This window comes from Ursus americanus, chromosome 4 (assembly GCF_024610735.1).
Source record: "Ursus americanus isolate L20-20 chromosome 4, mUrsAme1.1.p, whole genome shotgun sequence".
Lineage (NCBI taxonomy): Eukaryota > Metazoa > Chordata > Mammalia > Carnivora > Ursidae > Ursus > Ursus americanus.
Window position 1 is genome coordinate 42,212,482 of NC_142130.1, and position 26,562 is coordinate 42,239,043.

At 37.2% G+C, this 26,562-nt stretch overlaps 1 protein-coding gene across 35 annotated transcripts in view; it reads left to right on the forward strand.

Annotated features, from left to right (window-relative positions):
* ZBTB20 (zinc finger and BTB domain containing 20) overlaps positions 1-26,562 on the forward strand; it is a 771,855-nt gene that overhangs the window by 402,852 nt on the left and 342,441 nt on the right. For 30 of the 35 annotated variants that reach the window (XM_087861260.1, XM_087861259.1, XM_087861245.1 and 27 more), the window contains one exon: positions 1-48. The gene's annotated coding sequence lies outside the window, so the exon portion shown is untranslated. The other 5 variants (XM_087861244.1, XM_087861258.1, XM_087861268.1 and 2 more) reach the window with 1 other exon arrangement.

Below are 26,562 nucleotides of genomic sequence, written 5' to 3' on the forward strand. Positions count from 1 at the left end.
AATGTATCGCCATCACTAACTGGATATTCCTCACAACTTTGCTGTCCGGTGAGTAACTTTCATTATCCCTAAATGGCAGTCTGCAATATTAAGGTGCCAAGAAGTGAAGTGTGTTTCTACCAGATGCTGAAAGAATTCAACCTAAAGGCTGTGGTGTGTCCACCACCTCAAGTACTAAATTGGAATAGGATGTGTTTTGACGTTGGTGAAGGGTACAGATTTTATATCGGGTTTGTTCATTTGAAATACCATCATTTAGAATGATTAGAAACATGATCCCAAGGACCTGTGATCACAGATTTCAACAAACATTTCACAATGATTTTGCCACATGGAGGTGGAAGTATTCAAAGGACTTGTTTGGCAGGACTCTCCAGAGATACAGATTTCCAAAGGAGATGCCTGAGTGGACAGAGAGGGTGATGTGGTGAAGTTGGAAACTGATGTTCCCCATGTGGAACACTGGATGCTTTGGCATTAAACAAGCAAACACAGAATTTTCCAGACACATTTTGTGATGCTTTGAACTACTTATTATTCTGTGATATGCTAAAAATTTGAAATGCATTTGCTTCATTTGATTCAATCTTAAAATCAGACATGATTGCTCTTGTGTACACCCACAAATGGAAGGGAAAATGTCCTGTAGGAGCATGAATATAGATAGCCACCTCTTTTACAAGCTAAGAGGACCAAGACAAGAGCTGCAAGTGAGCCTAGCTTTGAAAGCTTTGAGGTCTGTGTGTCTTTTAGTGGAAAATGGTGAAGTTTCAAAAAGTTTGGTATTGTGGCCTTCTAGAATTCTTGAGATTTCAGTGGCTGGGAGGAGAGTGCAGGTCAGGACTAAGGGTCTGTTTGCAGAGCATCATCAAGTCAGAAAGAGCCTAAAAGAGCTGCGTTTGCTAGAGGTTGGCCGGCCTGGAAATGTCCTGGCAAGTGTACTGGAGAGGGAGGGGGACTGAGGGGGGGACCTGCCTGGCATCTGGTGATATTCTGCCTGGCTCCAGCAAGGCCTATTTAGTCATGAGCATCTTTTCATCCAAACCTTTAAAAGTTACACTCTTGACTTCACTTTATATGAATGTGCATAAAATGAGGAAAATAATCTCTTGGGGTAATAAAGATAGCTTTCTAACAGGGACTTTCCATATCCATTGCACATAATCCATAGTTGTCACTTAATTTTTGTTTCTAATTCTGTCACATATCTACCTCTGTCCCTCTGAACATATCCATCTCACCAGTGAAGGCCTCGAGCCTTTAGGATTGTAACCACTCCCACCACCCCACTCCCACTCCCACTCCCATGCTTTATTTGTTATGCTAGAAACTCCTGTCAGTGTGAGCGTCAAGACTCAGGGACAGGCTTACTTGGTAGCTTTAATTTGTTGCTCCCATTGCTTTCATCGCAAAAGGATCTCATCACAAAATGGTCTGAATTTCACACTCTTTCTGGCTTGCAGAGAAGCCGGTTCCTCCCCTATTTCTGTCCGACACACAGAAAGCTCTTTATGTTTCTATGATCAGATAAAAATCTGTATTGACGTTTCTTTTCCTGTGGGTGTATTTCACTTCTAGGTATGAAGATTTAAAGTATCTGGGCAAAGCTGTGTGTTTGTAGTTTCTCTGTTTTAGTGAAAAGCTCCTCAGGAAAGGAGAGCACATCTTATCCGTTAATGAATAAAAATTTATTTTCATTTTAAAATGATACATGCTCATTAAAAATAATTTGGAAAAACACATAGGAGTAAAATGAAGAAAAATACAAGTAATTATTTCTATAATTTAAATACAATCATTAATAACCATTTGATGTATTTCTTTACTCTCATTTTTCCTTGAGGATATATTTTTTTAAAACATGTTGTAAACATACTTTGTACATAATTTTGTGTCCTGCTTTCAAAATTTAACCTAAGAATTTTACATGTAATTACGTGGTTCTTATAAACGTTATTTTACGTAAATATATATAATTCCTGAAGAGGAATAGCTTATTTAATCTAAATGGGCAACAAGAGCATTTTTGGGAGTTTTTGTTTTGTTTTAACAGTTTCACTTTTTATGTCCCCACAATGTCTTGCATATAAAAAGTAAATGAATCAATCAATAATGACTAAAGGAGTGAAAGTTCAAATTAGTATATATTTTTGAATTTTTATTATGAAATCTTTCAAATACATGAACATAGATACGCTACTCCAGTGAACTCCCATGGACCCATCCCCAGGTTTGTTCAATGTTGAACTCCTGGCCCGCCATTTCCCATGCTACTACCATATTATTTTGATGCAAACCCCAGACATCACAGCATTTAGTCCATCAAGATTTCAAACACAGAAGGACTCTTTCACATGTTAATGGTATAAACATTTAGATAAATAGTTCTAATCATTGTATACAGGAGGATTTTTCTTCTAAGTGTACTGCCATTATATTTCCTAAAATGTAACAATTGATCATAAAGTCTTGTCAGAGTGTTTCATAATATTCTTAGGTATATCTGTTATCCAAAGGGCAATTTGGTTGACCAGAGAGACATTTGACAGATTTGGCTAGGCTTCTCAGGGACTTTTTTTTTTTTTTGGCACTATTTTTACTTGTGTCAGAATGATAATATACTGCTAGTTTTATCATTATGGGATATACACTGTGTTATATACAATTCTGTATCTGAGGTAAAAGGAAAACGTAGTGCTCTGACTACTTTAGAAGCCCAGTGTGGCTGCCACTAACCCATAGTGGATAAATATGGCCAACCTACTTAAACCAAACGTAACACTGGACTTAAAAGCATCGTTTTTAAAAGATTTATTGGCAGAAAGGAAAGGTTTCTTCCTAAAGGGGCACTTAGGAAGTCTGAAAAGGGAGGAATTATATATTAATAGTCTGAATAATTAAAAAAAGAAAAGCACTGTTTGGGGAAGTGAGGGTCAAAAGAGACAGTATATTGTCGAACAAAGGGCACTCCCTACGTGCTTGTAAGTATTGCTCTAGTTTACTCTAAGAATATTTAAAGGACCTAGTTTTCTGTGGCTAGACTAGATCCTTTGCACGCAGAGCTCCACAGATGAAGAGGGCTCTGTGCAAATTAGGCTCTCCATAAAGAACCTATAGTTAAGGTTTAGTCTTGCCTCACCGTCTTTGAATTGCCGTCAGTGACGGTTCAGTAGTAGTGTGTTGTCCAAAAGGTGTATTCCGCTCATCAGAAATTCAGGATGTGAGTAACTATGTAACATACTGCATCAGTATAAACTGGATTTATGTGTTACTCAGGTCTATTTAATCTTAGGAGCACATTTTCCATTGGCCTCGAAAGTGAGTAGCTAGAATATTGATGTGCCTAACCCTTGGGGAAGAAAAAAAAAAGTGCTTCTCCACTATACTAAATCTCTACAAAAATATGAGGGCTTACAGTATGGACACATATAAAGTATTTTCAGCCAAAGTTGGTAGAGGAAAGCACATGGAGGGGAAAAAGAAAAGAAAAGAAAAGAAATAACATAAGCAATAAACTATTCCAAGCAAACAGAAAGCATCTGTAAAATTTGCCAGACTTGATGGTGTAAACAATACAAACTTTCTTTCTTTCCATTTCATTTTTTCTCCTCTCAGTCTTCTGATCCTCTCTATTTCTCCTTTACCCTGGCTTGGTGTTACCACCGTTAAAATGTCCTCCCTCAAAAGGTCAGGAAAGGATCTGATGGCTTGGCATTGAGACAGGCATTCCAAGGAAAGATGGTTAGGATCTGGCCACTAACCATTTTTTTTTTTTTTTGTATATTTATTTTCTCATTCATTTATAGACAGAAATGTCCAAAGACAAGTTCTATAATTTAAATATATATTTTGTGCCACTATTTTAAAGCTACACACCTCATAACACCCATCTTTTAAAACTGCTAACCTTTTCATCATTATTTTTAAGATTGATATTAACTATACAAAAACTGTAATAAAGACGTAAGTCTTCATCTCTTCCTGCATCCTTTTCTCATATGTGTTAATTATGTAGCTCATGTCCTATAAACCAGAATATAAACTGCCTTTTAAAGATAAGAGTAAGTTTACCCTTGGTTCTTTCTAGCTGATGTATTATACATTATACCCAAGTGAACCATCAATGCGTCATCCTGATAATAGCTATAATAATAATTATTATTATTAATGATAGCGGTTGCTTCTTGGTATATGTGTGTGGGGTTTCCTTATGCTCGGCCTTTGGGTCTGGTGTTTGTTCAATTGTTGTTATTTGTGACTATCTGTATCCTCAAGCTATAAAACAGCATTTCTTGGAATAAAGTAGTATTCCATATCATCTACTTCCTTCTCCCTAGGTAAGTTCAGAATCATCATTGGATGATTCTGCTTATACAGGGCAGGGAATCCTTTGTAAATGCCTATGTCAAGCCAGGATTTTAATTTTAGACCAAAGATACAGATAGTTGCAAAAGAATAAAATGGTTTATTCATATCATCAGATCCATGTTTCATGAAGTTGGCGTATTTTCTGGATAAACTTTATCGGATGTGTAATACGTCATCATATGCAATTAAATCAGGATAGGAATTATGGCATTCTCTTAGTGAGACCACTTGGGTGATCCTGCTTTACCTGGAGCAGTAAGGGAAGATTGAAAATCCTGTTCAAGACAGACATTCAAGATGCTTTTGCAGCCAGCTCAGTCCTTTTACATTGGAAATGCTGAAAAGAAGTCTTAATTTTTTCTTCCTTCGTTAAAGATTTTTCAAAGCCTGTGATATAGACAATATACTCTGGAGATGGTCTTCTCTTTGGGGGACTGCTCCATTTGCAAACCATGCTAAGGTCCACAGAGAGTTGGTTCTGCTTGTTCTATCCTACTCTGAAATATTCTTAACATGCTGTTGATATATACTTTTCGGTCAAAAGTTAATTTGCTTTCTGTTTTTTGATGGCCACTCTGTGAATCAACCTAATGTATTTGTGGTGTGGGGATCTGTAACCTCTGAACACTATTTAAAGACTTTTATAATTAATTATTTAAAGACATTTTAGCCCTTAACTCTCTCTCTGTCCATGAACAAGTTGATTGGTTAATCATGTCTTGTGTATTTTTATTGTGACTGCTGTACACATTGTACATGAAACAGGAAAGAGAAGAGCTGTTTATAAGCGCTAATTATAATGGCAAAATTGTACTTTCAATAACTGTTCTTATTTTCTTTTTGATTATATCAAGACCTGCACTTTAAGAAGTGTGTTTCAGTTTTGCTAGTACATGACAGAGGAGAAAGATAAATCCAGTTCTATAAAGTTATGTCAAGCGTAAGTTGGCACAACTACAAATATCAATAGTTCATTCAAACCCTATCCCTCCACTCCTGGAGGACTTTGATTTCTGGCCATCCTTTGATAAAGATCCAGATCAAGGAAGAGACTCTTGGAGGTCTAATCTTTTAGGAGGAGATGATGGTTCTAGTGGATTCTCAGGAGCCTGAGTTACTTCTGAGATGGCGTATCTAGCTCTTGGTAGAATCAGAACTCAAGTTTTCTATAGATCAAATACAAAAACCCGGGGGCTGAATCCTTAAGGTTTTCTCCAGGTTATTGTTTGAACAAACTTCTGCTGATGCTTCTTACTATGTGCCAGATAAATGTGAACTAACCAACTTTCTTTCTCCCTTTCTCTCTTTCTTTCTTGTTCTTTCTTTTTCTTTCTTTCTTTCTTTTTCTTTCTTTCTTTCTTTCTTTCTTTCTTTCTTTCTTTCTTGCTGTCTCTCTCTCTCTCTCTCTTTCTTGTTCTTTCTTTTTCTTTCTTTCTTTTTCTTTCTTTCTTTCTTTCTTTCTTTCTTTCTTTCTTTCTTTCTTGCTGTCTCTCTCTCTCTCTCTCTCTTTCTTTCTTGTTCTTTCTTTCTCTCTCTCTCTCTCTTACCTTCTAAGTCCTTTAATTTTTTTTCTTTATTTAAGCAAGGAGAAATCTCCTTATAGATTGCTAAGGGCCCTGTGCATATCTGCATGTAGCCAAAGATTCTGTCCCTTCTAGGAACTCTGGTTGTCAACTGGTGATCTTGCCTTTGTCTTGTCTTATAGTTCTGCCTGTGGCGCCTGTCACTAGCAGTCAAATAAGGACAATTTTACCATTCTCTCCTGCTGCTCTAATTTTTTTTAGTGCCGGTACATGAATTTGTTATTCTTTATAATTCCCTTTGAAGTTGGAAATCCAAGGGGAATCTAAAACCGACCAGATGTTTCTGCTGCTGGAAAGGGAAGAGAGTAGGATTAAGTTTAACAAAAACTTGGTCTCCCGGAAGAAAAATCATTTCAGCTGGAAATCATCTTTAAATGCACTCATTTGCTACATATCTGTTAGTTAATTTACATTTACTAGTCCTTTGTAGACAATACCGCCTGTCAATTTACTTGGGAAAATTCATAAATTTTGTGAACAAATAGACTCATGCTGCGGTTTGCTCAGGCCTACGTCCCTTTTGAAGTTTTAGTTCTTTCAGTTGCTCTACATATTACCCTCGCGTGCTTTACAGCGCGGGTTGTCTGTTGTGGTGGTGGTTGATGTTGTTGAGGGATCACCATCATGTCACATCAGGCCGGGAGGCCAGTTCTGCAAACTGTTGTGAGAGGGTGAGGTCAATGCAGCCTGCGGTTAGGGAGGGAAGGAAAGGAGATTTGCCAGAACGCTTTGCCTTTCTTTATGCAGAACTTCATCCGCTTTAGGGATGCGTAGATCAAAACAAGAATAAGACTGATGAAGACCTTCAGGGTAAAAAAAGGAAAGTTTTGTCGTCCCTCAAGGATTCAGCTGATGTTGCAGACAGCATGAATAAACAGATTGGGAGATGAAAAATGGGAGAGAAAGTGAAGTACATGAGAGAAAAGGGCGTCCGTGAATCGACATTTGTGGGGCCTCTCTCACGGGGTGTCCGGGGCTTCAGACGCCTGCAGGAGAGGGAAGAATGGTTAAAAAATCAAACTGGAGGAGAGTCTTAGAAACCAATCAGAATGTTTTGGTGGTTTGCTTAGCACTTCACAAAAGCGTCGGATTGCAGAGATGCATTTTTATTTGCTGGCTTCCTGCACGGCATCTGTCACGCTGGCTCCTTACGTTGCTGTCAGGATTTCCTCGGTTTCCCTAGGTTTCTGGGAGGACAGAGAGCCCCTGTGGATAACTGCTTGACACCCCTTACCTCGCTCAGTGGACTAACATTTGGAAACATTTTCCACACGTCACGAGGGATGAATACTCACAACTCATAGTTTCTATTGCCCCAGCCTATCTTCATTTTAAATAGAAAGTCTGAGTCCTCAGTAATTATATTAAGCTTCTTAAGCAGCACATATCAATTGCATATACCATTTTAAGCATTTTTTCAGCCTCTCAAAAGAGAGTAGGGGAAGAGACAGAGAGAAATCACTTAGCAGCTGATTCATTTATTTTAAGCAGCTTTCCCCATTTTAAAATATAAAAAATTCAGGTCCTGGAACATTGGGTGATTTGAATGTTCTGTAAGGATTTGAAAAAAGATTTTTAAAATATCATATGTTCTACATTCAGGGACCCGGATTTTCAATTTAGTTCTAAAAACAAAACAAAACAGGTTGAAATAAGGGAGTTTCAACCTAAACAGTTTCTCCTCTTTCTTTTCATTTGTTATTATTAATTATTATTAGTAGTAGTAGTAGTCAGATGGTATGAAAAGCATTCGTTGGTCTGACTGCTGTGACAGAACTTAACCTAATAATCCAAGACTTGGAACTTGGTGTTTCAATAAAGGAAACACTGTTTGAGGTATTTTCCATTCAAACCAGCATCAAAAGTTTTTAATTAACACCATCAGAAATTAATGGGCTACATGCAGGACAGGGTTCCTCCAGACCCAACTACCGGGAACAAGACAGCAAGAGGGACCCATTGTGCATGTTTTTATTTTATAATGTATTTTTATTTGCTTGTGGAAGCAGAGTCCCAGCTGCACATGGTGTGGCAGAGCCACAAGAGTGAAACCTGCTAGGGCTGCTTCACTCCAGCAGTTTCATGTTGCTCACTGATTATTGTCCTGAGTTCTTTGTGATTGTAATTGGTTAGAAAGTTTGAAATTAGCAAGTCCTTGTCAGCCCCTGAAAGCTTTGAAATCATGAGGCTCCATACAGCTATCAAGCCAGCTGAAGCCTAATCGCCTTTTGGGTGAAGAGCCTCAGAGGGGTGAGCGCCCCTCCTCAGGCTTTGCTCCAGTCACAGTTCCCCAGCCTCTGGAGCTCCCTGTGTTGGACGGTGGCTTTGTTTGAAGTCCTTTCCTTTCCATCACTGAAGCCTCTTTCGGGATGAAAGGATGGTAGGCCTGACTAATGGGGGTCGGGGAAGTGAGCGCAAATGGGAGAAAGGGTGAAGTAGAGGATCAAGGGAATCGGGAGGAAGGAAAAGGAGAAGAAAAGGCGTAAAAAAAAAAAAAGGAAGCAGGATATACGATGGAAAGAGCTTTGTAAATATTGACGTTTTGGTTTCTGTGCAACTGGATTTGATGTCTTGGGATGGAACTCACTGGCAGAGTCTAAATGGTCCCTGGGGCTTTTCTTTTTCTCTTTCGGAACTTTTTTAAAGACTTGCCCACTTGTCAGAGGGAAGCTACATATGCTGATATAAGGGACCATAACCTACCTACTACCACCACCCCCTTTTCTAGGGATTAGGAATCCAGTTTTTCCTTTATACATTATAATGGAAGAATGAGGGGTCTATCAATTCTTCTCCTGTAACCACAACATTTCTATTGTTTAACCTTAGACTCTGGGCCCCAAGACCAAAAGTCCCCAGAAAACTCCTACACTGCTAGGTGAATTGCAAAATAAATTCACCTTCATCCTTACAGCAACACAGGAACTGCTTGGGCAGGGTTACCTAAAGTGGATCTTGTCAGCAATGATGAAGTGTTTATAGAGGCTTAAAGGTCTGAATAACTTCCTGTAAACCTTCTCATTTATGTTCAAAGCCTTCAAGCTTAATATATTTAGGTGCAGTTTTTAACCTTTACCCATTTCTCCTCTGCTTTAATACAAAACAAAACAAAACAAAAATGCAAGCCAAATACAACAACATAGATATTATTGCCGTGAATTCAGAATGCCAGGAAGTTTTTCAATAGGCCCATCGTGACAAAATGATGCAAAAATGTATCACCATTTTTGGAAAAGCTCCTTAGAGCAGTTCAAAGATTTCTTCCCTGAAACACAGGGAGATCGATACATATCAACTTCTAGGGGATAATTGGTGAATGAGTGTCAGGATTTTCACAAGAACTGCAGAGTCCAGTCTTGACATCCTAGCCAGAGAATCAGGTAAGCCGATTAGCAAATCATCATTTTTCTATTTCTTACCTGAGCAGTGTCAAGATTTACTGTCGCAAAGTTTGACTTCTTGCAGGAGTCAGAGACACTTTATGTGGAATATAATTAGTAAAAAGATGTCATTCTAACCTTCCCCAGACCATCCTTTAGGGGCTGCTAGATCAGACTGCAATATATTTTTCCCCACTCCCCAGAAGTCTTTGTAGGCTACTCTAGCAGATGTGTCTGACACTTATCTCAGCCCCTCAGCTCACCTCTGATTTCAGCTCCACTTGAAGCAATTCTGTATTAGTCCAGACTCCACCTCAGGAGTGCTTTTCCCAGGACCTTTTCCATGGCTGGGGGAGCTCAATAAATCTACATTAGATAGGGGAGAGAGGGGCTTGGCCGCTTAATGCACTGGAGCAACTCTCAAGCAAAGGAGGAACGGAAGTGGAGAAAAAAATGTTTCAGCCTCTGTTTCTTTCAGATGGATACCTAGGATACCTCTGGAGACACTATGCACAAGTCTCAGAGATGCTGGTTGAATTATGTTCCCGTTGGTACACTGGTGGCCGGCCCCTTTGACACATTTTTATCATTGCCTTGTCCTCTGCTCTGACTCACTCACCATTCCTTCATGCCTGCCTTCTACGATCACCTTCCAAATTACAACCTGTACCCAGATCCTTGTTTCAGACTCTTCTTTGGAAGGAACCCAAAATGAGATGGGTACTCAGATTGTTTGTTTGTTTGTTTGTTTGAATTAGTCAGTTCACAGCATCCTCTTCTCTGCTCTGTACTACTTCCAGTGAATCATTGACCATTCATATCCTGGTTCCCAAAGTCCAATAGAATCCCAATTACTCACATCAATAGTTGTTAACACTTGAAGAGAGAGACACTGTTTTATTCATCTGTGGTCTCCTGTATCTAGCACTGTCTTGATACATAGTAAGTGCTCAATTAATGTTTGTTGGATGAGTGAATAATGCATAATTTATACCAGTCAGTGACTTGTATTGTAGGTAATAAGAAATACTCATGCGTTTCAATCAAGTGTGAGATGTGTTACAATAAATTTGTTATGAATAATAAACTTATGAAGTATAAGTATTTGATTCACTCTTTTAAAAATTAAATTAAAACAAACACAAGATTTTTCCTATAATGAAGTTTTACTCATATACTTGTGTTTTCTAACATGCTTTATAAAGTGGGAGCCAATGGGTAATGTTTTAGTTTGTACTCCAGAAGTTGCCAATAACTCTAGGCAAATCCATGAGAATGTGTTGGAATCTAAATATCATCTTTCTTTGTACACCAAGGTGGAGAAAAAAAGGTTGAGGACTTCAGGGTCATACTGTAGGAATGGTGACAGTATCTGCTACAATTTGAAGTATCTAGTCAAATTCAATAGGCTTTTGAATGACTCTTGTTTGAGGATATTTATAGCTATGATCATGTGAGTCCATTCTGGAGTCAGACATGGTGAAGTCCTCTTGGTGCCTGTTTTCTAGACAGAAATGTAAGATCCACTATATCTATGATCAGCACTGGGGAAGAGTCTACCGTCTGTGAGAGAAGTTAATGAGGCTCCAGAACACAAATAACAATGAGATGGAAAGTTTGAAACTCTCTTCCTGCTTCTCAGTGTCCAATTTTAAAGCTATTTCCAGGGTGTGGTGACCAAGAAGATCACCCTAACACCACAAGCCTCCTCCTTGTTACCCAATGACCCAGTCTGGACTGAAGAAGGCAAAGGATGAAGAATACTCCAGGAAAAGACGTCTCAATTTTCCAAGTAGTGTGTCTTGTCCCCAGGGAAGTACCAAAGAACCTGATGTTGCATGTTAGCTATATTCCTGTGGAAAAAAATATTTTCTTCCCTACTTTCAGAAAAAATTTTAAGCATTTATTCCGGGAAGATAAACTATTGGCAGTTCCTGAATTTGTCCCAAAAAAGAAAACAAGTGTCTGTCTCAGGAAGAAATGATGATTCCTATTTACTTTATTAGCATCTATTGTGACACCTGGAGATGTCTAAAGTTATAAAAACTTAAAAACATATTCTTCAAGCAAAGTCAACTGTCTCATCTGCTGTTTCCTAAAGTGGCCTTATTTAGAATTTATACTATGCCTTCCAGCATAATTTTCTAAATACTCTCATCTTTTCTTTAGTGGTTATTGATCAACTGCCTAGGAAGCCCCTTTACACACCAGTGTTGTTTTCCAGAAAATATCAGCTCAGTTATGAAAGATCCGAAATGAGGCTCAGAGCAGTGATGGTAATTGGTGATACTGTTTGAGTTCTGTAGAGTTTGTGGTTGTATCCAGTGTGTGGTTTGCCAACTTACGTGGGATGGATATGGATCTCCTCAGAGAGGCCTGCCTAGTGACAGCTGGAGCCCAAGGGTTACTCATATATAGCCCAGCAGAGCCTCCTCTAAAGCTCCAAATCTCTCCTAGTTTATCCCAGTGAATAAGACAATATCACCCTTTGCTTTCTCTTTTTAAAGAGTTATTTACTTATTTTAGAAAGAGCACAAGTGGGAGGGGCAAGGGGAGAGGGAGAGAGAAACTCAAGCAGACTCTGTGCTCAGTGTGGAGCCCCACATGGGGCTCAATCTCACAACCCTGAGCCAAAACCAAGATTAGATGCTTAACTGACTGAACCACCCATGTGCCCCTACCCTTTTCTATGTATGCCATGACCTGAAAAAATTTGAGAAGTACTACTAGTGTTATGGATTGAATGTCTGTGTCCTCCCAAAATTCATATGTAGAAGCCCTACTCCCACCCCCCATGTGATGGTATTAGCAGGTGGGACCTTTGGGGGGCAATTAGGTTTAGATGAGGTTATGAGTGTGGCGCCTCCATGCGGGGATTAGTGCCCTTATGAGAAGAGGAGGAAGCACCAGAGCTTCCTCTCTCTGTGCCATGTGAGGAATGGTAAGAAAGTGGCCATTGCAGACTGGAAGGAGGCCCCTCACCAGAACTCAACCATGCCAGCATCTTGATCTTGGGCTTCTCATCCTCCAGAGCTGAGAGAAATAAATTTCTGCTGTTTAAGCTAACAAGTCTATGGAATTTTATTATGGCAGCCTGAGCCAACTAAGACAACTAATCTAATGGATTTTAGTGGAGTAGATGTATGGAAAGGAGAAAATAGAGAAATAAAGACACGTTTGCTGTTAGAAAGCTACACTTCAGAAAGTAAACATGTATGTAAGGTTTTTCCATAAGCGAATACTGCAAGGTCATAAGTTTATCAGTATATTTATTCATACAGAGTGTCCTGGGATGCTGCATTCGCACTGCTTGTGTGGGAATCTAGTACAAGTCATTAGCAGGCATGTATATATATATGTGACTGGGAATCTATACTCACCATTAACATGAAGCCTGTCATTTGATTTGTTTGCAAGGCCCTTTCCTTTGACTGTCCTATCTGTGAATTGTTTCGTTATAAGATAAAGATAAACATTTAATCAAAATTATTTCCGTTCTTAGCTGCATACTCTTCCAGACTGTCTTCCCTGTTTGTGGCTGTTTCCTCCATAGGGCTACCACTATCTGTCCTTTGTGCCTTTGCTACTCAGAGTACAGTAGTATTAGTAATATCAGTACCACCTAGGAACTTGTTTGAAGTACAGAATCTGAGGCCTCACTCCAGACCTACGGAATGAGAATATGCATTTTAATAAGATCCCAGATGATTTTTTCTATGCAGTGAAATGTGAGAAGCACATACATGGCTAACTAAAAGGCATAGTAGCTTCTCCACTTATGAACTTTCAACTGACAACCTTTTCTCGTATATATGTGAATACATATGCTTATCTATAGTGGCAGGTTTTCTACACTTGTGGTGTGTGTGTGTATATATATACATATATATATATATGTATATATATAGAGAGAGACAGTAGATGTATACTATATATATAGTATATATAATAACAATAATATATATGTAATATATACTATATGTATAGTACAAAACCTGCCACCATGGATCGCATTTATACTTGTTTGTATATTAGTTTGCTATTGCTGTGATAATGCTGCATAACAAATAACCCCCAAATTTATGTGGCTTATAATTGTAAGCATTTATTTCTCACTTATAGGTCTATGTGGCATCTGGGTACCTCTCTTTCAGGCTGCATTTGGGTTCATATCTTCTCCACATGCTTCTTATTCTGGGACTCAGGATGAAGAGCCCAGATACTTGAGACAAAGTTTTCTTATTGCAAATTCCATGGGCATAAGAAGCCAAGCCAAATCACTACTCATACATTTCCACCAACATTCCATTGGTCAAAGTAAGTGACTTGGCCAAACTCAAAGCAAGGGGACAGAGTTATACTCTGCTCCCACATTAACAAACAGTACCGAGAGTTATAGTAAAGTCATGTGGTATGTGTGGATGTATAGTTCTATTATAGAAAGAGTGTGAAGAAGTAGAGAAAATCAGTCTGCCATATATAGTATCAGTTTGGACTCAGAAACAAATAGCTTACACCATAGCGTAAGCAACTTAAGAAGCCTGATGTGCTAGAACACTGCATGTGTGTGTGTGTGTGTGTGTGTGTGTGTGTGTGTGTGTGTGCACTCATAGCACATTCACAATCACAGTATCTCTAACCACCCTCCAAAGGGGTCTTCTTCATAGGTTACTTTTGAATTCCTTATAATGATAACCACTGAGTAGAGAATAGAGTGTAAGAGAAAACACACTGGGTTAGAAATGAGGACCCTTGGGTTCTATTCAAGCTCCATCTCTAAATAAGTGTGGAATCTTACACAATTCTACTAATGTTGCTGCCCAGTGTTATAGCAATTAATTAGGAATGTTTCTGTCCCAGTTTTTTAAAAAATGTTCTTATTATAAAAGCATACATAGGCATGGTAGAATATAGAGAATAAAATATAAGAGGACAATTAAAATCATTCACAATCATCCAGAAATAATTTCCTTTAAACTTTGGGGATATACCTTTCCAGTTGTTGTTGTTGTTGTTGTTGTTTCTGTGCCTTTTTATTTTTGGTAAAACACTATATACACCATTTGGAATCATACTTTGTCATTTAAATCTATATTATGAGTAATGTTTAGCAGAATGTTAAATACTTTTCAAGACCATTTTAATACTAGTTTACTGTATTCTTTATTCAGTGCCCTATTTTTGTGAAATCAGATATTTTTAAGTCTTTAAAAAGCAGAATATACTTAAAAAATAAAGGTATCATTATTACAATTATAAAATTTTAGAGATTGAAGAAAAAGAGGGATAGTAACATTTAATAAAGGCCTACTCTGTGGCATGCCCTATTCTTGGAACTTTACTTAAGCTGTCTCATTGAATAACCTTCTAGCCTAGGGCCCCTGGGTGGCACAGTTGGTTGGGCAACTGACTCTTGGTTTCAGCTTGGGTCGTGATCTAAGGTCGTGAGATTGAACCCCAAGTTGGGCTGTGCACCCCGTGTTGGGCTCCCTGCTCAGGACAAAGTCTACTTAAGATGCTCCCTTGCTCCCCCTCTGCAACTCTCCCCCCACTCTCACTCTCTCTAAAATAAATAAATAAATAAATAAATAAATAAATAAATAAATGTAAATAAACATTTTAAAAAATAACCTTTTAGCCTAATGAGCAGTATACATGATGGTTAAATACTGTGGTCTGTAGTCTGACTACACAGCCACTTACTAGCTTTGTGACTTTGTGAAAGTTTATTGTCTTCTCTTTGGCTCAGTTTCCATACTTTAAAGTGATAACAACAGTAATAGTACTCACTCCAAAAATATTGTTGTAAGGATTAAATGAGTGAATACATCCAAAATGTTTAGAAAAGTAGTATTCAATAAATATTAGATCTAATTTTCTGTCTTTTGATGCCTACATTAAAGTGTTCCATAAAACTTTCCATTAAAATATAAATCCACATTGATTTCAATTTTTTGGTTTAAAAGTAGGTTCTAAGAAGTAATTTAATATAAATGGAAAAGACTAAGGGTTTTCAGCTTTATAATTCTGGCTCCCCCAGCTTCTTAGTAGTGTGGCCTCTGGGAATTTAGTTAAGATTCTCACATTCAGTTATGTTTTTATTTAAAATGGATAAATACTAGCCATTTTAGTGTTTTTATGAGGAATTAAATGAGATAATATATGTTTGGAATCTACTGCCTGGCTTAGACAATAAATAACTTTGTAAATGTTAGTCTTTTCTCCCTTGTATTGCTATGAAATTGTCTTATTTCCTTTCAGTAGCATCTCTGGGCAGACAATTCATCTACTTTTGCCAGTACCACAGGCACTCTTATATTAGTATGAGATAGTAAATACTTATAGGCTATATGGAGGCAGTGATGTTAAGTGGTGAACTGGTACATTTCTCAGTTTTCTATAGTTTATAACCAGTTTTCCTGACTCTAGCTTGGAATGTACTCTTTAGATGTACCCATTGTTTATTTGATTCGATAATAGTAATCATAATATAATAGACTTCTCTTTTTTAGCCTGTTGATTTGTAAGAGATTTTTCTTGAAATGAACAGAGAACTTTTTTATAAAGCAGTCTTTAGTTTCTTTTGTGAGCATGTAGAATTAATGAATGAATACAAAATGAGTGAGTGAGTGAATGATTGAATGAGTGACTGTATCTTATCCATCTAACAGTTATTGAGCATTGGTTATGGCAGTGTGGTGTCTGGATATCATTACTTGGCCAAGTATATCAATACTTAATGCTTCCTTTCCTTTTTTCTTTGTAAAATTTAGGTGAAAGATTAAGGTCAATACCCCCGATTGTTAACCTTCTAGATTCTAGGAGAGAGACTTGGAAACAAAGAGCTTCAGTATAAATTAGAACAAAAAAGACACTGATGTAGAAGGATAGGTGAAATGCTGTGGGAAACCAGAGAAAGTGGTTGAATCTAAGGTGAATGAGAAGGAAAACTCAGGAAGGCTGTGATCTGTTGGAGAATGAATGAGTTTTTCACCTGGTAGAAGAATGTAGACTGAGGGAATGTCAGGGGAACTGAGGCATGAAGACATTTTTAGAATCTGGAATGGTGAGGAAAGGACTAGTGTGGCAAGATATTAAGGCATTACAGAATTTAGGGGATGAGGCTGTACATTTTTCAGGAGCAGATCATGGATGCCTCAGAAGGAATTTCTAACTAGGTTCAGGGAAATCATTAGAGATGACTTGTTTTTTTAAAGTAAAGAGTAGTGGAATCCAATCTGTATTTTTCAGAAGCCAGATACTACTTAATTCATAGTGGTCTCCATTGGCGATGAACTCTGGATCAGTTAGAGAATCACAGTTCTACCCAAAACATCACATCCTCGTGGGGTACTATAGTGATGCTATATCAGAACGCACTCAACACCGAAGTTACCTTTCTAGAAAAGTCATCATATCATTTCTTACCTTAAAAATGTTTCTTCATTACTTATAAAATAAAATATAAATTTTATTATATAGCATTACGAAGCCCTTTACAATCAATCAACACTTTGATTTTTCACATCTATGAGAAGATTATACCTGTCCTGTAGGGTTGGTATGAAGTGGTTCATATAAAGCACCTTATACATTACCTTGATACATGACAGGCCCTCAGCTCGTGGCAATTATGATTGTAATCACTTTATTATCTCTTCCCTGTTCTCTCTCACCAGCCCCATTTATACCCCTGCTACTATTTTTCAGATCTAGTTGTTTGTTCTTTGTATTGTCCTTGTCTATTAGAATGCCTAGCATACAGTAAGTACATAATAAATGTATCTTTAATGAATTAACAAATCATGCTAACTTCTGAAGAGCATTCTTATGCTCATGTACTCTAAATACAAAATGCATTTCTTTGGCATTATATTTTAATTAAATTCTGCTGAATTGAACTATTTTATTACAGAATTTCAGGAGAGCTTTCTTTAACCAAAAGTCCCTCCCTTTGAAATTATCAACTCCATACAACCTAAAGTCATACATAGCAAATAATGATTCTTCAAAGTATATCTAAACACTACCAGTTTTAGAATTATCCACTCCAAACCCTAAGTAGGTATTTTTTAAGGTCACAGACAAAATGCCACCTGTACCTTCAGTGTGGAGGCGAGGAAGTATTGACAAGGTCTGCTAGCTGATTGGAGAGTTTGTTACAGCAATGGTTATGGTTTCCATTGCCCTGAAACGTTTTCTCTCTTTAAGACAGCAGGCTTGGTGTCGTGTGAGTCCTACACATGCATTTTTCAACTTTTTTTTTTCAACCTCTTTTTAAAAACAGAATAGAAACCCAGTTTTCAGAGTGATGCTGACACTAGTTGAAGACGCCAAGCGCCCATGAAGGGCGTGTTTTTTAAGCTGAATATGTTCTTATTTTCTGGTTTGTTGATTTTAAAGCCAATCTAAACATGTGAAGAAAAAAAATTCAAATTTTGCCAATTTGAAAAGAACAAAAATAGCTAAAACCTTCTTTTAAAATTTCTAGGCCATTATGAGAATATTACAGACAAAAGATTGTACATGAAAGAATTTTTAAAAAAAAAAATCAGGTTGCTTTGCCTTTCTTTAGTCACTTCAAAAGTCTTTGTGAGATATGAAAAGGAAATATACTCAAAATGAAGAGTAAATATAATTAAAATGGTTCCTTGCCTTGACATATAAGCTTCTTATGGGCAAAAATCTGTATAAATTTAATACTATGAAACTTGGGTTTAAAAGAAAGAATAAGAAGGAGTGGGCAGGGAAGGAAAGGGAGAGAGGAGGTTCGATTTTTCTAAGAGTAGGCATAGCAAATGGAGGTCGTGAAATTACATTAAATTTTAATTGCTTTTGATGAGGAAATTTTAGATCCATAGTGTTTTTTTTATTGCCAGTACTTGGCATGTGCCTGGCACACAATAATCTCTTTTTAATAGTTAACTAATGAATGAATGATATTGCACAGGCCACATTAGTTCGCTATAAGCACAGAATTTCTGGTGACAGAAGGAAGTGACTCAGTTGATTCACCATCAAGACCAAATATTTATGAACACCTGCTCTGAATTCATTCTTTAGAAGGTAGTAGAGGGTTGTGGCCAAAGGTTCACATTTTTGAACACTTAGGTGTATGCAATCTCTTTGAGCCTTGGTTTCCTCCTGTGTAAGGTGAAAATTTTGAAAGTCCCTCATTCAGAGGATTATGGGGAGAGTTACGTGAGACAATGCCATCATGCACTTGGAAGAGCTCCTGACACACAATAAGGTTCACTAAATTTTAGATATTGCTATAAATATTACATTACTTATAATATTCTGAATAAATATATGTCCTGATAGAATTGTTATGAAGATTTAATGAATTAATACATGTTATTATGGTGGCGTCCAGGACATCTAAAGAGTTCAACAACATATATTAAGCATCTGGAAAACCATACACAAAACAATGAGGATTCATATTGATAATTTTTCTGAACACAAATACAGTCTAATGGAGGAAAGGGATCATATCTATTAAGAGATTACAATCAGTGATAACAAAGATAGCAATTATTAAACATCATTGACCCTCCACTGAGCTCAAATGGGCATTCTCCTGCTTAACTCTCACAACTACATGAAACTGGTATTATTATTCCTGCTTTACACAGGAGGAAACTGAAGCACAGGTATCAGTAGAGTTAAGCACTGCTGGTATGTGGAGATAGACCCTTTTATCTGTCTCCAGAGCCTGAGCATTACACTACTGTGATATTCAAAGGCAGCTATGTGCAAACAGGTGTGTAAGTGTTCAGAAGGGAAAGTGAACACTGAGAGCTGCTTAGCTGAGGAATTGCTTCAGGAGAAGTAAGGAGCACTGGGCTGTAGGGACCAAATATTCACTGTGTAGCAGCATCTGGCTCCCTCAGTTTGCATCCTGCCTCCTCTACTCACTGGCTGTGTGATCTTGGGCAAGTTTTTAATCTCTCTGTGCCTGTATTTCTGTATCTATAAAATGGATGTAATAATAGCATTATCTTATAGAGTTGTAAAGATTTAATGAGTCAGTCAAGATGTGTGATTATAGTGGTACCAAGAACACCTACGAGTTCAATAAATGTTAGCTTTGCTGTTGTTAGTAGTGACCGCAATACTTTGAAATATTTTCCTTCTTAATAAGTTGGCACTCAGAATTTAAGGAGAGACTAATATTTCAAAGGTGTAGATTATTAGAAGACTTAAAGCGTATTTTTTTCTACTTTCAACCAAATAATTAAGTTTCAGTCTAACATGATGGGAAAAGAAAACGCATTATGTCAGAGATTCCTTTGTATATTTGGGTGAAAGAAATTCAGTAAGAGGGTATGTTTGGTAGCCTCATGTGTTTTTGTTTGTTTTTTTTTTTGCTTTGCTTTGTGCCAGTCCATTGATATTTCTGTTAGCCTTCTTAAGAAAACAGTAATATCAAATAAAAAATTATTGTCATTTTTACTTCTTCTGGACATATAAAGATTGTTTTTAAAAATGCGCACACAGAAACCTTAGAACAGAATCTTGGGGATGCTAAACCACAGCTCACACTGTCACGTTTGGTCCATTTCATTACATGAACAGTAATGTGCTTAGTGGCTAAGTGTGTAGAAATAAAAAAAAAAAGTACAGTAACCTTATTCGTGAGAAGAATATGATAATATTCATTGACAGGGGAACTACAAGGAGCAATTATCCCAAGCTGTGTCTTTCAGACAATGCTGTCAGTTTTTCTACTTTGATGAGTACAGCTGGGCTTGTGATGCAGGGCAAGAAATTCCAGTGTGGCTGAAGGACCAGGGTACTGGCTACCATATTAGCTATATGGAAGGAAAAGTATCTTAAAGGAAAGGTGGATTTTTAAAATGTTATAACAGAAATGATTATTGGCAGCACTTGGCTGGACTTGTTCTCTGCTAGTGACCCTGGTAGAAGCAGTTTATCAGAAACCCTTTTTCTTCCGTGCTTTTTAGAGGCCCTTTGAAGCCAGAAAGCTATACCAGAACACCCATATTTTTGACGTGTGTGTGTATGCGTGTGTGTTTGCATGAATGTGTTTAGACACACATCACATTTGGAATATTTTGCTGTGCTGAGTATTGTGTATCATTTGACTTTTTATAAATTAAAAGGAATTTTTAATATTTACTACTTCATGTAAAGAAAAGCAGTTGGAACTCTGGCTTTTAGATTTTTGACTTTCTGTCTTTCTGCCATTTTGTCTTTCTTTCTTTCCCTACCCTATAAACAGAGTAAAGCTTAATTTCAGTATTTACAATGTAATTTGAGGTAATTTGAGTTTTAACTTTATTTTCTGGTACTCATTCACCTTAGTCTGCACCTGTTTTTACTCAGTACTGGATTTTTTAAAAGTGTAAATCTTTGAGGCTATGAGTTAATAATTAAAAATAGAGCAAGGTACCACATATTCATTCCTCTCCTTGCTTGCTTTCTTTCCCTTTCAAAATACTCAACTGCAAACTTTATTGCATGGAAGTACAGTACCTCTTTACATACAAACTACTTTGTGTGTGAGCTATAAAACAACTAGAATTAAAACTTGTCCAAGGCCCCAAAGCCTGTTCTTCACAAAGAACCTTTTTTACCCGATTTAGAAAGTGTTTTGAACGATGCATAACTAAGTAGAGTAACTGAACAATTGCTTTTGAGCATCTGAAGCTTGCCCATTAAGATGTCTATAGCCTTTTCTTTTGCTTTTTGTGGTTTAAGAAGTGATTCATGTTCGGTATATGAAAGTTCTGGGTTCAGCCCCTTGAGTTTTTGGTGGGAGGGTCTCCATGAATCTAATAAATAAAACAAATAATGTAAGAACTGAGGGCAGTTGAGCTCGTGTGAGTATATGCTCCAAAATATTTTTTTCCTGGGAAGAAAAGATACCTCTCATATGTTGTAGTTTCCTAAATTCAGAAATAAAAATACACCCTAGTTTTCTTAGGAGGATACACAGGAATCAAATTTAGTAAACAGCTGCTTCAAATATTATCTGGAACTTCATAGAATAACATCAGTACCTTTTCAGATAGAAAAACCATTACCTACCAATAGGGGTAAATTATGAACATATTCCAACTAAGCAAAATTGTAGTCAGGTGCCTTACTCATGCAAAATTTTAGATGTTGCACCAATGAGATATAGTCTATATAAATAAAAGACCAAAGTGTATTAGACCTCAGAATGTATGCCTGGGTTAGAATTATAATGCACCTGTCACTTCTGCATTTCCTGGCTTTCGTGAAACAAGACTAGTGACCCTCTGTCATCAGTGAAGAATATGGATTTATCTTAATTTTCAACTTTTGTTTCCCCTTTTTGTGATAACAGTTATGAGATATGATGATGTACAGTGTTTCTACTTAAAATGGTTTCTGCCTTGTCCCTTGGCAGCCTAAATCTTCTAGCTAATTCACTGATCAGTTAAATAGTCAAGGTTATTATTATTATAATTATTATTTTACATTTATATAGCACTTTCCTCCAAGGGGCTTGAGGCATTTTACACACAGTAAATTACCAAATAGGAATTAATCCTTATATCGCCCTGTGGGGTAGGTACAGTCACATAAATGAAATTCTACGGAAATCCCGCCTGTGTCACAACTGAGCTCTACTTCCTCCTACCCCCAATGCACCTATCCTGCCTAACCGAAGATAAAGTGGAATACTTGTGGCCTGGCAGGGTATGGCTCCCAGCGAGATCTTTGGGAAGATGGCCCTGTGTCCTGGCTTTGGTGCTTTGAGCTACCCTGGAAAATAACAGTAGTGAGAGCAGTTCACAGACATGGTTCACCAAATCGATTTCATTTAATCCTGACTCAAGACAAGTTAGAATGTGGCTCTAAAACTAATGTGCAAAAATTATTTGGGAAGTGGATTTCAAATGAAGATTCCAAGGCTTTCTAGCTCACAAAGAGTCTAATTTAGTAAGTCAGAAAGGAGCCCTTGGAATCTGTATTTTCACCTCTGGTGATTTAGAGACAAGTGACGCTTTCCCATGCTTTGAGAAACCCGAGCTTATTGGGGAAGAATTATTAGTCCCCGTTCCGCACATGAGAAAACTGATGACTCAGGAAGGCAGCATGTCACTGTATTTGGCACAGCTGGAACTAGAAACCAAGTTTTCAGATTCCAAAACCTGTGTTCTTTTGATTATGCTACAATGCTTCCCAGAAAGGGAAATCCCAGAAATAAATAAAATGCGATTTAAATGTAAAGGAAAGGAGAGGTTAGTTCAATGTGCCTGTTAAACATTTTGCATTATTATAGACCGGTGTCTGCTGGCTCCTGTAGAACCTCAAGTTGATTTGTGTGATGCCTGCACTGGGAAGACCAGCATCTATGGGGCATGGTTAGGCTGAACGCAGCCTGTTCCTTGATCTCAGAGCCATTTTGCTCCTTGTAGCCAAGAAGTCAGTCAACTAACTCTAATCCAGCGGGTGCCTGATGGATTTGCAATGTTTTGATTTTTCACCCAGCCCACAAAAAGAGTCCTCTCCTTAATAGGTGCTGCCACCAAAATAAAAAGTGGGCTTTGCCAGAAAACCAAGAAAAGCTCTTTTAATAAGCTTCCTGTTTACGTGAGTGGGCCGTTTATGGGATGGGATGGGTTTTACATTTTTTATTTGAAGCATTCTTACTCCATTTCTAAGACAGAGAGAAAAAATATAACAGGAAATGGTTATGAACAATTTAACTATTATTTTTCAATTTAGTATTCCATTTGGGGTAATTTCACTCATTTTTTCTTAAATTAATTTTTATTCAGTTTTCTTCAAAAACTGGGACAAGGCATTATAGGAAAAACTGCAGACAGACATAGTGCATCTAAAGATTTTATTTTGTTCTGAACCTCTTACTCAGAAGTGTCAGAATTCTGTGGTGGGGTTTAGAGGTGCTTGTTTGGGGTTTTCAGAAACCAGAAAACAGACACGTGGTGTTCCTCATGGTAAAAATTCCCACACACTGCTTAAACTCACCATATTTTTCAGTAGAGACTACTGTAAATTGTACTGAGAGAATTTCCCTATCCTTCCTCTTCTCAAATGCATGTATCCTTTAGCTAGGAATAATAATTATTACTGTTTTAGTGAAAAATTTTGTGAGTCTCCAACATACCTTTTATTCTTAGGAATTATCTTCTATCTCTGAAATTTTTATCTTGTTAAAACAACAACAACAACAACAAACAACACTGTGATTATTCCCAGCCATGAAACAGACAGAGTTTAAAAGAATCTAGTAACCTTGTAACAGTGGGGTAAGATGGCATCTATTCTTTGGCAGGAGTGGATGGCAGAGACAATAGGAGGGATATGTTTGGAAATGTGATTTATATATCCCTGTAAAAATACATTTTGTACCCTTCTCAGAATTGGCCTTTCAAGACTGTCAGGTTTGATCTCTTCAAGGTTATTTTATACTCAGGGTGAATCAGGATTTTGCCAGAAGCTTAAACTGTTTAGGGGATTCTCATTAAGAAAAAGAATACAAAATTATAATTACGAATTAACCTACAGGCATTTGCAAGGGGCCATGCTAGTGAGGGCCCTGAAGTTTAAACTTTATTAAATTCCCAGTAAATCCACCTCTGTACATCCCCATTTTGGGCTTTATTTATTATATTTATTAATATTAAAATATTACTGTTTTATGTAATAACAAGATTATTTGAGGATAACATTCTTTAAATGTCTAGTCTTTAGGTTAAAAGTAATAAAACATTCTAAAAAAAAGAACAAGCCTACTTAAAAACAATTTGACTAACTGGTTCCCTGTGATGTTCATCTCTGTTTATTGAGGTTAACCCTAACCTAATGCAGGTCAACAAATACCATTAGAGCAGACATCTCTGTGTGTAGCTTGGTATTTCAAGCAATACTTGAGACAATAAACTACAGGGCAGCAAAAAATGTCAACAGTTCCTTGAAGTTCTTTGTAATGGGATTATAGCTGAATTATGAAACTAATATCAGAAACTAGAGTAGGTTGCTTTTGACCCATTGTCTCTTCCCTCTGAGTTGGAAAACATGTAAGAGCCATGGCTTTCCCACAGCATTTTGCTTCCACCACCCATTTTTACACTTAATTGTACTGTTTCGTATTGTTCTTCAGTTATTTTAATTCATCTTTTCTCACCAGAACATGATAGTAAGCATCATGAGAGCAGAAATCAGATTTTTCCCCCTGAATCTTTCACAGTGCCAGGACAGTGCTGTTTCCTTTCTATTTTTTCCTAATTTAAAATCTCTTCTTTCGCTTAGTTCTAGAAGTAATTGTTAGTCATGATCTCTTGAAAGGGGGTATTTAACAGTTTTAAATTGACCTGCTATGAAAACCTATAACCATCTCTACCCTCCCCGCTACTATTCTTCTGACTCTAGAACTTCCCCTTAAGGGAGAAAAAAACAAATGTCTTGGAGCTAAATCTAGAAATTAAAATGGAAAACAAGGAGAGGAAAAGATACTGGCCGCTCAGAAATTGGTGAGTTTCCATTCTCTGTGTGGCTAAGCCAGTTTCACCTCTTGTTTCCTCATCAGTGTGAAGTGCCTGCCTAGGAAGCAAATTCTTGGGGTTCTAAGAGATAAGAAATAAAAGCCAATTATTCTGAGGCCCTCAATACATTTTAATTTCTGTTACCACTGACCAAAATAAAATTCAAAAGCAAGAGGGTGATTGCAGAGGTGAGTAAAAATGTACAACCTCACACCCCAAATGCTCATCTGAATGTCAGTTTCAGGCATCCTCTTTCATCAGAAAAACATGTGTTGCCTTGGACAAGAAGCCCCTTAAAATATAAAATGGCACATGTTTGAATATTAACCATATTAAAAATAATTTTCACATATTTTATTTTCTTCATTTTCAAATTTCATTTTTATTGGTTCTTCCTTTTATATGTAATCAGCATCCTTTAACAGTAGCAAGGAGTTAAATGTTTGCAGAATAGTTGTGGCTCACTGAAAAAATAAATTTCACACCTACCTTAGAGCTCATATTGTATTCCCTTTGCTGAAAAAGACTCTTGCACAGAAACCATTCTCAGACTCTGAGCTTTAGCCTCATTTGTCTTCTGAGAGAAGCAGTGTTCCAATATGGGGCTGCGGTCTACACAAACGTATGCTTGTGATACGTATAGAAAATACTGTGCGTAGAATAACCTACCATAGACGAATGACTCCTAACTTTTCAGAACTCACTTTGCCATCTTTTTTTTCCCCCGTGTTTTCACTGCTTTTTAGAAACCATTTCAAAAGATCTCTGTATCAGGATAACATTGCATTAGTCCATCACTTCATATTTTTAGACTCCATATAATTAAAAAAGGATGTTAATATTGTTGACTCCGTAATATAAAATTATCTGTTTGTAATATTTGACATAATTATCTACCAAACAACTCATTTTACCAGTTCTTTCCTTAGCGCCATATCCAGATTTGTCAAGTTGTATATTTGAAGTGGTGCTCCTTATAGGCATCTTCTTCAACTGTTAGACTATCCCATAGATTGAATCTCTTAAATGTTGATGTGGTCAGTGTAGTTTAAAGCCAGTATCTTTGGGGTAACAGGTTAGTACAAGGTTTCTCAACAGCAGCACTGTGGCCATTTTGGACTAGGTAATTCTTTTTGGTGTATGGGAGAGTGCTGTTCTGTGCATTGCAGACATTTAGCAATCTTCCTGGCTTCTACCCACCAGGTTCCAATAGCACCCTTCACTTGTGATCATCAAAATTGTTTCCCGACATTGTCAATTGTGCTTTAGGAGGGAGGGGGCAAAATTGTCCCCTGGTTAAAAACCACTGAATTAGCAGTATGCATTACATACAACCAGAACCACATTTTTTGTTGTTGATTTGTTTTTGTTTTTGTTTTTAAGAGAGTGTAGAAACTTAGGATCTGAATGAAAAAAGTTGGTAGTTCTCAGCTGTGGATTTCTTCCATAGAACTGTGATGGGTTCTATTTTAAATGTCAAATTACATAGGCAGGACTCAGAGTTGCCTTTAATGATATGTGTTAGAGAAAGGGTTCTAAGATTCGACATAGATGTATATTTTATTCTTTTTGTTTATTTATTGGTCTCCTTATTATGGTGATCTTTCTGAAAGGCAGATCAAGCTGGCACACTGCTATTGACTTAACTAAATTCCCTTTTCAACATTGACTTGCTTCAAACAGTTTAATAGTTGATATTTTACCCTTAGTAGCATGTAGCTA